This window comes from Mytilus galloprovincialis, chromosome 3 (genome assembly GCF_965363235.1).
Source record: "Mytilus galloprovincialis chromosome 3, xbMytGall1.hap1.1, whole genome shotgun sequence".
Lineage (NCBI taxonomy): Eukaryota > Metazoa > Mollusca > Bivalvia > Mytilida > Mytilidae > Mytilus > Mytilus galloprovincialis.
In genome coordinates this window covers 52,211,272-52,224,459 of record NC_134840.1, presented here as the reverse complement: position 1 = coordinate 52,224,459, position 13,188 = coordinate 52,211,272, and the positions used below count along the sequence as shown (strand labels likewise).

At 32.7% G+C, this 13,188-nt stretch overlaps 1 protein-coding gene across 1 annotated transcript in view; it reads right to left on the bottom strand.

The window, feature by feature from the left end:
* The window catches only part of LOC143066471 (uncharacterized), a 30,424-nt gene extending 17,577 nt beyond the window's left edge, over positions 1 to 12,847 (bottom strand). Inside the window, exon 1 of the mRNA XM_076239388.1 lies at positions 12,803 to 12,847. The gene's annotated coding sequence lies outside the window, so the exon portion shown is untranslated. The remainder of the gene's footprint in view (positions 1 to 12,802) is intronic.
* Positions 12,848 to 13,188: the final 341 nt, after the last annotated feature.

Genomic DNA, 13,188 nt, shown 5'->3' with positions numbered 1-13,188 from the left:
TAAAATGTGGGGAAAAAAACGAAGGGTATAATTTGTTCGGGACCAGACAGGGGCGGATGCAGGAATTTTCGAAAGGGGGGTGCTAACCCAGGGCACCCAGGGCAAAGGGGGGGGGGGTGCAAAACATATGTCCCGATACAAATGCATTGATCGGCAAAATAAAGGGGGGGTGCGCACCCCCGGAACCCCCCCCCCCCCCTGGATCCGCCACTGACCAGACCCATGTTTTATTGATAGGGTTGTGCGCAATTGAAATAAATATTGAAAATTAACGTATGTCGGTTGGCCACCAAAACCGAAAGTCGTAGCCACATTGAATCTTACCAATGATCATCAATTCATGTAACTTTGAAATTTGCCTCAAGTTCAAATTTATATGTTGACCTTGACCTTTGCCGTAACACCTTGTTATGGAATAATCTCCGAGAAACCATTTTACTTACAGAAGTTTTGAATAGTGGAAAATGTTTGGGTCATTAATGCCAAACTTTTTTACATTTCGACTGAAGAGATTTGACATTTCCGTTACGGGGCATAACTCTCGTTAAAGGTGTTTGAACTATTTAATCAAAGGTCTTAGACCCATAGGGTGTTCGGCAATGATATTATGAACCAATGACCTAGGTCACAAAGTCAAAGCTCATGTTGCGGATTATATGTTTTTGACCATTTTTGAAGGATTTTTAGTGTGTTTTAAAGCTTTTTAAGGTTTACCTTGACCTTTGATCTAACAATTTTTCATTGGATATCCCAACTAGAGGCTCTAAAGAGCCTGTGTCGCTCATCTTGGTCTATGTGAATATTAAACAAAGGAAGCAGATGGATTCATGACAAAATTGTGTTTTGGTGATGGTGATGTGTTTGTACATCTCACTTTACTGAACATTCTTGCTGCTTACAATTATCTCTATCTATTATAATGAACTTGGCCCAGTAGTTTCAGTGGAAAATGTTAGTAAAAATTTACAAATTTTATGAAAATTGTTAAAAATTGACTAAAAAGGACAATAACTCCTTAGGGGGCCAATTGACTATTTCGTTCATGTTGACTTATTTGTAAATCTTACTTCGCTGAACATTAATGCTGTTTACAGTTTATCTCTATCTATGATAATATTCAAGAAAATAACCAAAAACAGCAAAAGTTCCTTAAAATTACCAATTCAGGGGCAGCAACCCAACAACGGAATATCCGATTCATCTGAAAATTTCAGGGCAGATAGATCTTGACCTCATTTACAACTTTACCCCATGTCAGATTTGCTCTAAATGCTTTGGTTTTTGAGTTTTAAGCCAAAAACTGCATTCTACCCCTATGTTCTAATTTTAGCCGTGGCCAAGATGGCCGGGTCACTGGACACATTTTTAACCTAAATACCCCAAAGATGATTGTTGCCAAGTTTGGATTAATTTGGCCCAGTAGTTTCAGAGGAGAAGATTTTTGTAAAAGTTTACTAAGATTTAAGAAAAATGGTTAAAAATTGACTATAAAGGGCAATAACTCCTAAAGGGGTCAACTGACCATTTCGGTCATGTTGACTTATTTGTGAATCTTACTTTGCTGAACATTATTGCTGTTTACAGTTTACCTCTATCTATAATAATATTCAAGATAATAACCAAAAACAGTAAAATTTCCTTAAAATTACCAATTCAGGGGCAGCAACCCAACAACGGGTTATCCGATTCATCTGATAATTTCAGGGCAGACAGATCTTGACCTGATAAACAATTTTATCACATGTCAGATTTGCTCTAAATGCTTTGGTTTTTGAGAAATATGCCGAAAACTGCATTTTACCCCTATGTTCTATTTTAGCCATGGCGGCCATCTTGGTTGGTTGGCCGGGTCACCGGACACATTTTTTAAACTAGATACCCCAATGATGATTGTGGTCATGGTTGGTTTAATTTGGCCCAGTAGTTTCAGAGGAGAAGATTTTTGTAAAGGTTAACGACGACGGACGACAGACGACGACGGACGCGGACGCCAAGTGATAAAAAAACTCACTTAGCCCTTTGCGCCAGGTGAGCTAAAAACGATTATACTTACAGACATAAAAAAAAGTGAAAAATAAGTAAACTTCTTCTAAATGTGGACAAATTAAAGAATATTCCTCAGAAAAAACTATATGTACATAAGTTGTATAATGAAAACTATCCATTTAGTTATAAACACATATGCATATTTTTTTTAATTTGAGGTTTCATATGACTTTAACAGTTTAATTTTATTTTCATTTTCATTAATATATTTTCCTGATTCCTCATATTTGTTTCTACGTAGTCATGTTTTTCACTAACACGTACCAATGAGGTTTATTTCCGGAATTCTTCAAATCTAATGAATAAATATATGTACAATTTAGTGTAATTGTTTGTTTTGTTTTGTTTTGTTTTTGGTTTTTTATGGGGAAGGGGGAGGGGGAAAATACTCAAAATTTACTGAAATGTTTGATATTTGCTTCTCTAACAATCTCTATCGGAATATTTTTGGGGATGGATAATTTTCCAGCATTTGAATATTGATTTTCTTTTTTTTGTAATTTAACTGTACGTTTTAATTGGATAATTTACAATTCATGTTAAGAAGTAATTATATATAAATTGGACCATCTTTGAAAAATAGAAAATAGCGGAAATATCCTCGTTAAGGGTGTCTGAGAATCCAAAAACTATATATATATATATATATATATATATATATATATATATATATATATATATGTACGTCTGAGTCAGTGACAACCCTACAATAATATATAACTCGTCTAAACATCAACCCAACAATGTTAGATCTGTAAATTTGCTTTCGCAAATTTTTGGTTCTTCCCTCGCCGGGATTCGAACCCATGCATACATAGTTTTTGGATTCTCAGACACCCTTAACGAGGTTTATATATAAGTGGTTTATATATATCATGCACAAACTGATATAGGTTGAGCATGAGTGCCCCTCTGTTGGAAATAAAAACATACCTCCACCTAATTTTAGTCAACTGATGAAGAAACATTCAAAACTATAAGACTTGTCAGTGTCTATATATAGCTATTCACCATCGCCACTGAATCAGTGATATATGTACACATAAATACATGTAAGACTAAAATTAAAGTACATATATAAGACTAAAACTGACATTCGGTCTTTACCTTCATTCCCAAAGTCCTGTTCAAATCTGATACATGATAAAATAAAAATTACAACCAATGAAATCAAAGGCGAATTAAGAGCCCCACCCCCCCCCCCCCACCCTTGTCTGGAAAAATATGGTTGATTATTTAGAGAACCACTGGAGCATGACCGGAGTGGGCCCTCTCTTATGCAGTCAGTGGGCCCCCACTTATGAAAGTTTCTGGATTCGCCACTGGAAATATCCCTCTAATAGACTAGTGTTTAAATCCCAGTTTTCTAATATGGTAGGTAGGTGGAACCTACAACTAAAAAAATTGATTTTTTTTTTTAAATATTTCAAATGCATGTACATGTGATAATATAAATTCTCCAAATTTCACTGTATTTTCCCTTTTGATGTTTTTCAACTACAGCCAGTTTGGTGTGGGTTGATGTTTGATAGTTGTACATGTTATATATCGACATGAGATTTGTTTATATACCGGTACATAATACTTATTTCCCTAAATTCAAATAAAATAGATGTGAGAAATTAAAGGAAACCATATGCAAATATTAAAAAAATTATTTGCATTTGTTCTGTTGATTGATAGTGGTACACATATGAAGAAATGGTGAAATCACTTATATATAGTTCTGATCAAAAGTTTCATGATAAACATGGATGGTAAATAAGTAGTAGGTTGTTTGAAGTTTGCAGCATATTCAACTTTGAAAATCTTTTTCAGGTCTACAATCCATATAAAAATCTGTATATATCTGGTATAATTTCCAATGAGACAGCTTTCCAGAGGTTAAAATAACAAAGTAATTATAGGCAACCATACAGCCATAAAAAGTGAGAAAAAAAACAGTCTAGACATGTTAAGTAAACAACAATTAAATTAAGAAAAGTAATGGCCTGATTTGCAACTTATAAACAACAGGTTTGGAACCCTCCCGCCAAAAAAATCAAAGAGCAGATTGCTCTGAGGGATACGATGGCCGTTGTTTCATTGACACATGTATACCTGTAGCTGGATAATATTATTTTCAAAACTTATTCAACTGCACATGTAAAATAGTTACAAAATAGCCAATCCCGGATAAAAGTGTATGAACAATGCAATTAGGCATATTGTGTTTTATTTTTGTACTATCAATTCCAAGTTAACTTTCCACAGCAGTCACTGAGACTCAGAGTGAGAGAAGGTATTTCACTTCGTATCTTATCACCTATTTTCCTACGTTAATTCTAGGAGGAACCCCTTTCCTAACTCTTTAAATATTTAATTTCGTTTCGGTCAGTGATCATGACTCCTTTCAGTACAAATTTCTCGGTTTAAATTGCGATCGTTTTTAATATAATACACTTTATTGACAGAACGAGCTAATACTCAGGGTATTGTTTTGATTCAGAATTCACGGAAGTTACTTCCGGAAGGGAGACAACTCGAAACAATAATATGGAAGACTCCATTTCGCCTGAAGGGGTGTTCTACGATGTGGACTATATTTATTTTAATTTAAATGATGCATATGATTAAAAATTATGCAACAATAATAACCTTCAATAGCAGACATACATAGAAAAGATCCCATGAGTTAATAAATAGTTGACACAGCATAGGTTTCAGACACAGAATGAATGTGGTCTAATGAACTTATAATATTTTTTTTGCCTTTGAGCAATTCACTATGCTGTTGAATATTAATCTTCTCCAAAAAATTTGTTTGAAGAAATTTTCTTTTTATTTATGAAATCTGAAATGAGAAAAATTTACCCCCCCTTTTTTTCACATTTCCCTTTCCCTTTTTCCAAAACTGATCTCAATTCAAATTTCTAATGGAGTTTGCAACAATAACTACTCATTTAAATACATCATAAAATATTAAAATGTAATAAAATAGAACCGATGCTCCGCAGGGCGCAGCTTTATACGACCGCAGAGGTTGAACCCTGAACGGTTGGGGCAAGTATGGACACAACATTCAAGTTGGATACAGCTCTAAATTTGGATTGTGATTAAATAGTTGACACAGCATAGGTCTCAGACACAGAATGAATGTGGTCTAATGAACTTATAATATTTTTTTTGCCTTTGAGCAATTCACTATGCTGTTGAATATTAATCCTCTCAAAAAAATGTTTGAAGAAATTTTCTTTTTATTTATGAAATCTGAAATGAGAAAAATTCACCCCCCCCCCCATTTTTTTTTCACATCCCCCTTTCCCTTTTTCCAAAACTGATCTCAATTCAAATTTCTAATGGAATTTGCAACAATAACTACTCATTTAAATACATCATAAAATATTAAAATGTAACAAAAGGTGCTTGTTATCACTGAATGGTAAAGATTGTTTTAATTTATCAGTTGGTAGTAAAAGTGAATATACATTGTATATTGTATAAAACAATGATTTAAGTTGACTCAACTACTATTCTGGACAAAGAAAGATAACTCCAATCAATTGAAAATTTCTTGCTATTGCACAATATTGTGCAATTAGATATTTCTGGCTATTGCGCAATACTGTGCAATTGAAAATATTTGCTATTGCACAATACTGTGCAATTAAAGATTTCTTGCTATTGCGCAATACTGAGCAATTGAAAATTTCTTGCTATTGCACAATACTGTGCAATTGAAGATTTCTTGCTATTGCTGAATACTGTGCAATTGAAAATTTCTTGCTATTGCACAATACTTCATATAATAATTTTGGATCCTGATTTGAACCAACTTGAAAACTGGGCCCATAAACAAAAATCTAAGTACATGTTACGATTCAGCATATCAAAAAAGCCCAAGAATTCATTTTTTGTTAAAATCAAACTTAGTTCAATTTTGGACTCTTTGGACTATAATGTAGACCAATTTGAAAACGGGACTAAAAATTAAGAATCTACATACACAGTTAGATTTGGCATATCAAAGAACCCCAATTATTCAATTTTTGATGAATCAAACAAAGTTTAATTTTGGACCCCGATTTGGACCAACTTGAAAACTGGGCCAATAATCAAAAATCTAAGTACATTTTTAGATTCAGCATATCAAAGAACCCCAAGGATTCATTTTTTGTTAAAATCAAACTAAGTTTAATTTTGGACCCTTTGGACATTAATGTAGACCAATTTGAAAACGGGACCAAAAATTAAGAATGTACATACACAGTTAGATTCGGCATATCAAAGAACCCCAATTATTCAATTTTTGATGAAATCAAACAAAGTTCAATTTTGGACCCTTTAGGCCCCTTATTCCTAATCTTATGGGACCAAAACTCCCAAAATCAAACCCAACCTTCCTTTAGTGGTCATAAACCTTGTGTTTAAATTTCATAGATTTCTATTTACTTATACTAAAGTTATGGTGCGAAAACCAAGAATAATGCTTACTTGGGCCCCTTTTTGGCCCCTAATTCCTAAACTGTTCAGACCTCAACTCCCAAAATCAATCCAAACCTTCCTTTTGTGGTCATAAACCTTGTGTCACAATTTCATAGATTTCTATTAACTTAAACTAACGTCATAGTGCGAAAACCAAGAAAATGCTTATTTGGGCCCTTTTTGGCCCCTAATTCCTAAAATGTTGGGACCAAAACTCCCAAAATCAATCCCAACCTTCCTTTTGTGGTCATAAACCTTGTGTTAAAATTTCATAGATTTCTATTTACTTTTACTAAAGTTAGAGTGCGAAAACTAAAAGTATTCGGACGACGACGACAACGACAACGCAGCCAACGTGATACCAATATACGACCAAAAAATTAAAATTTTTGCGGTCGTATAAAAATTAATTAATTGAGTGGGGAATCCAGAGCAACCATTCAATCGAAAACCCCTTGAAGTCAAGAAAACTATATGCATGCTCATAATTTCCAAAAAAAACCTGGAGCAAGAACGTATATTAAATGTTTATTAAACGACCTAGATAGTTCTCTATTTCTTTATGGAAGTGCAATCTCAAATATCAGTTTCATAACGGTAAAATATAAGAAAAACTCCACTTCAGTTCTTATATGACAGAAATAGATTTATCGGAATTCAGAGAACTCTTGCATTTTATCAAAACTGGGAATTCCCTCTAACGTGTTTCTAAATTTATAAAAACACTCAATATAAATACTGCTTAATTCTGATTTTCCGTGTTGTTAAAAACACGCATATAAGTCAAGGGAATTACCAAACATGAAGATTATGAAAAGAACATTATAGGAAAGTTGTTAAAGTTCAATCCCTTTGTTTGTTTTTACCTTTAAAAGCAAGACAATCATAAGAATCTGAGATGTTCCTTAATGTTTAGAATAAAACGATTGACGTTAGGGCAATGCTCTGAGCCACCGGTATAAGTCTACAGATTGCTTGAAAGCAATCGTATCCCAAAAATTGTTCCAATGAAGATAAAGGAAGATGAAGGCAAGCCTGGAGGGGATTCGTTACATTTGGAACAACTTTTCTGAAGAATGGATACGTATAAAAATTAATGTATGTAATAAGATTGCCAATAAGACCAATGTTCAAATGATAAAGCAATTATAGGCAACCATTCAGCCTTCAAAAATGAGGGAAACTGTCCCAACATGAAAAGTATGCATAAATACAATTGAGAAGAGTAATGGCCTGATTCACAATTCCACTAATATAAAACAGGTCGGGAACATCTACCCTTCAAATAAACCAGATGCTCCACAGGGCGCAGCTTGATACTACAGCAGAGGCCGAACCCTGAACAGTTGGGGCAAGTATGGACACAACATTAAAGCCTGATACAGCTCTGAATTTGGTTTGTGATCAAATAGTCAAAACAGAATAGGTTTCTGACACAGAATGAATGTAGTCTAAGAACTTAAAACATTTAATATTAAATTGGACTTTTACCTATTGTGGTTCTTTATCCAAAAATCTTAATACATGGTTTGAGGCACTTGTCGCAGAAAAAAACCCCTATATATAGACTTAGGGGTCGATCATTTGATATTCTGGGGGAGGGGGCAGGAGGATTTGTTTTTGATCGGTTATTTATTTTTTAATCTAAGAGGTCAAATTATTCATTTTCTGCACTAGTGAAGCAAGATTTTTCATTTTCATTAAAGCAAGGGACTGGTTATTCATTTTCACAACTGAATTTATGATATTCGAAAAACATACAATTTTTAAATGATTTGTTTATTATAAACAACATGTTTGTGTTTCCTTTAAATTTTTATTTTTACATTTTTTTTTGCATGCCGAATGCTATAAATTTTTATTTTGACATTTTTTTTTGGCATGCTGAATTGATGTGCACGCAACTGCGTGTTGGCGTATAGGGAGCTACGCGCCTGAATACAGTTTAATTAAATATATTAAATAACTGGGAATCCTCCACCTTTATAAGTAGAGACAATCCATAACCTCAGAAATATTAATCTTAAATTTATATAAATGAAAAGTAAGCTTCCATAAATAAAATTCAACAATGTTTCTTAAAATTGGTAAAAGTGGTATAGTCATACCCCAACATGTTGACCATAGATAGACAAACAATTCACTTGCACTCGATTCGCATTTTAACTATGTGATTGTTAATGTAAACCGTTTCAAATGTGAATTAAACTAATTCAAATTAGTTAATGTCAATCCAATTCAAATTAGGTGTGAACTCAGTATGATTGTCAGGTAGTTTCAAACTGAAAGATACTTTTAAGGGAAGGGAAAGAAAAGGATAAAACCATGTGTGTTACAAACACTGTTTATTCAAGTCAGAATCCTGGATCTCAATAGTACTTTCATAATGTCAAATAAAAACATGAATATGATAGTTACATACAATGCTACATGTATTTAATACGTATTAAATGACATTTATTTTAGTGATTGGTAATTAGGAAAAATCTGAAATTCAGGTGTAAATTGAAACAAACAATATCACTGAATGCAGTTTCTAGTCAAGTGACCAGCAAACATGGAAATCTACCTTTTGAATGAAAGGAGAACTCTTACATTGAAAATGAATGATGTAAATCTAGATTCTAATAATAGCCGAAGGAAGCTCACATTCACAACAGTTAAAGCATTGCTGAATTAGTGAACAAAGCATTTTTCTCATAAACTTGAAAATCCACCTATTACAATGGAAAAAACCTGAATTTTAAAACGAATTTACCCGTATACTTCACTAAGAATTACATTTGAGCGCAAGGAGATCTTTATTTGTGAATCGGTTTATATAACCCCCGGATGAACTCGGGGTCGTATTAACGGATTTTTTTGCGTTGCTTTTAAATCATTGAGGCCATCTATTTTTATTACGGGTTTACTCATTTTTAAATCGGAATTATAGAAAAAATGGAATGTTGTTAGCAGAATCAAAACAGAAATGATGAACACTGCAACATTTTCAGCAAAACATAAATAGGATGGAGGATCTGTGTATTCACATTATTTGTAAAACTCTTCTTATTCCTGTGAAGCGTGATCAAGCGTGTGCTTTACATCGAGGCTTTCTATGCTTATCATCGACGCCACAGTACTTCAACCAATCAGACAACGTTTATTTGGGGCATTCGACCTATTTTAACTCAGATTTTGGAATTTTTTAATCGAAATTATAGAAAAATGGAATATTGTTAGTACATATAAAATAGAAAAAGATGAATACTATTAGCTAAAGCAAGTTTGGATGGGGTTCTGTGTATTTACATTGTTTGTACAACTCTCCTTACTGATGCCATATTTTGGAATTTCCGTGACCTAAATGGTTCGCGAAAATTAACATTTTTATATATAGTATAGTAACTATATATATATATATATCTGTCTGTGTGTAGTGACAACTACAAATTATACCTTGTCCATCGGATTTCTTATGATTAAGAAATACCAGGCTTTAGAATATGTATAAAGTGCCTAGAAAATCAACCTAACGATGTTAGAGTAGATTTGATTCGTTACTACCTCCCCGGCGCCGGGGCTGGAACCTGTACTTTATTTATATATATATATATATAATAAAAACTATAACACAAATTGCCATTGGGAATTGGGAATTTGTGTTATAGTTTTTATTATACATGGGAATTTGTGTTATAGTTTTTATTATACATGGGAATTTGTGTTATAGTTTTTATTATACATGGGAATTTGTGTTATAGTTTTTATTATACGTGGGAATTTGTGTTATAGTTTTTATTATACAATCATTCAGAGACTTTACATATATATATATATATATATATATATATATATATATCAAACGTCTGAATAATAGTCAACGATTTTTCCCACGTGGGAGCTGGATCGTTACAAGTAACGATACATATACACAATAAAATAAATTATATAAACGCCTAAAAAGTGTACATAACAACACCAATGATATAAAAAGGAACTATAAATGTAATTATTTATAAATATTTCGGATAACAGATATCCTTCGTCAGTCAGATTCTGATGTTAAATGAATCATCTTTAAGTCTTCTTAGATTAAACTTTTACTAAATCTTGAAATTTATACAATAAAAAAGGCAAACCGAACATCAGTTAAGACGCTTGCACCATTCTAAAAATTTGTTGAATATGACATAGGTTATATGACTAATTACATCAGAGAGTTCACATATATGCTTTAAATAAAAATAATAATGTGCGATGTGAACTAGCACAATGTTAAAGCTTTAACGGTGTCGATATTATGATGTTACAAGAAAGATTGCGTCAATAAACAGCACTGAACGGTCTAAATTTCTAAATATTTCAGATTTGACAACTGTAGTGTAGTTACATTAGAGTCTGCGATGTTTAAAACAAACGGCCGTTAAAATATAATAACAAATTTTGACTAAAGTAAAATAGTTGGACGTGGCTTGGTACTTATACATCCCTCAAAAAATTAAGCAATTTAAATTGTTATATTCAACAGATTTATTTTAGAGATGAGTAAGGTAAAGAAATAGAAACGGAGACTGTAATAATAAGTAATATAACCCAGATGTGAAGCACTGCATGGTGTCGAACTACATCTTTTCATTTATCCCATTTGGTGCCAAAGTTGTTAATTTTCTAATCCAAAATCTTTCCCGAGTAAGTCTATCCTCCCTAGACCAAGCAGAGTTGTGGTCAATGATAGTAATGGTCAGTCGATTGAGATCTGCCTTAGTCAGAACAGCCGTTTCACAAACGAATGAACGGTCATCGTAGCGACTACCAATGCAAGCCAGACCTCCCTCTTAGTCGACATTTGAGATCCCCTGGCCACGCTAAGGCAGATCTCAATCGACTGACCATTACTATCATTGACCACAACTCTGCTTGGTCTAGGGAGGATAGACTTACTCGGGAAAGATTTTGGATTAGAAAATTAACAACTTTGGCACCAAATGGGATAAATGAAAAGATGTAGTTCGACACCATGCAGTGCTTTACATCTGGGTTATATTACTTATTATTACAGTCTCCGTTTCTATTTCTTTACCTTACTCATCTCTAAAATAAATCTGTTGAATATAACAATTTAAATTGCTTAATTTTTTGAGGGATGTATAAGTACCAAGCCACGTCCAACTATTTTACTTTAGTCAAAATTTGTTATTATATTTTAACGGCCGTTTGTTTTAAACATCGCAGACTCTAATGTAACTACACTACAGTTGTCAAATCTGAAATATTTAGAAATTTAGACCGTTCAGTGCTGTTTATTGACGAATCTTTCTTGTAACATCATAATATCGACACCGTTAAAGCTTTAAAATTGTGCTAGTTCACATCGCACATTATTATTTTTATTTAAAGCATATATGTGAACTCTCTGATGTAATTAGTCATATAACCTATGTCATATTCAACAAATTTTTAGAATGGTGCAAGCGTCTTAACTGATGTTCGGTTTGCCTTTTTTATTGTATAAATTTCAAGATTTAGTAAAAGTTTAATCTAAGAAGACTTAAAGATGATTCATTTAACATCAGAATCTGACTGACGAAGGATATCTGTTATCCGAAATATTTATAAATAATTACATTTATAGTTCCTTTTTATATCATTGGTGTTGTTATGTACACTTTTTAGACGTTTATATATATATATATATATATATATATATATATATATATATATATATATATATATATATATAGGGACGGAGGTTGGGATATGGAATCAAATGTAGCGTTAAATACGCTTGGACTGAAGCAATAAAAGAATGATAACCAAACTAGTAACCTGAGGTCTATGATCGATGTAAATTACATCTTTGGATAATCGACTCTAAATGTGATGTCAGAACACAAGCATCATTCTACGGTGGAAAAATTAAATTTTAGCTTCTTCATACCATATTATTTGGAATGTTATAGGTTTATTGTTTATTGTAGAGGTTATATCTATGTCGATGTTTCTACCATATCCCTAACATTTCGACGAAAGAAACATTTTGGGTAGTAGAAGACACGTAGGTCTCATATTTGAGAGTTTTGAACAATTAGAAGACAATGAAAAACTCACACAAATTACTTATTTTTGTAAAAGGAATATCCCTTTACAATTTGGCAAAATAGTCTTGTTACACATGTAACAAAAATAATTTGTTTGGAGGTATCTGTTCCCGATCACTATCACGTCCATATGCCATTTTTTAAATATCGAATGCAATCTAATACTGACGGTTAATTAATATCAAGATATACCTCTATATTTTTCTCACCTATGCATTTCTTTTCAGCATCTTCATAGTAATGGACGCAGCAGACCTTTCTTTAAAATACAATATTTTTTTTTTAAATCACAATGTAAGAAACTTGTTATCTTTTCGATTGTATCAGAAATGTACAGCACACACATAATTTATGACTTCTATATTTGACCTACTAAGATAAGGTGTAAATCATGTACAACATAAAGTCGCTATACCGCACGATTAAAAAAAATCGGTTCAAAGTCATTACAGAAAAAGTCTATACATTATAGTTTGTTGGACTAAATGTACATGATAGTTTTAACTTCGAGTTCGGGATTTTTATTACTTTACATTTTCGATTTATAACCGTGAAACATTTAAGAAATAGTTAACCATACAATGGCATGAACCTT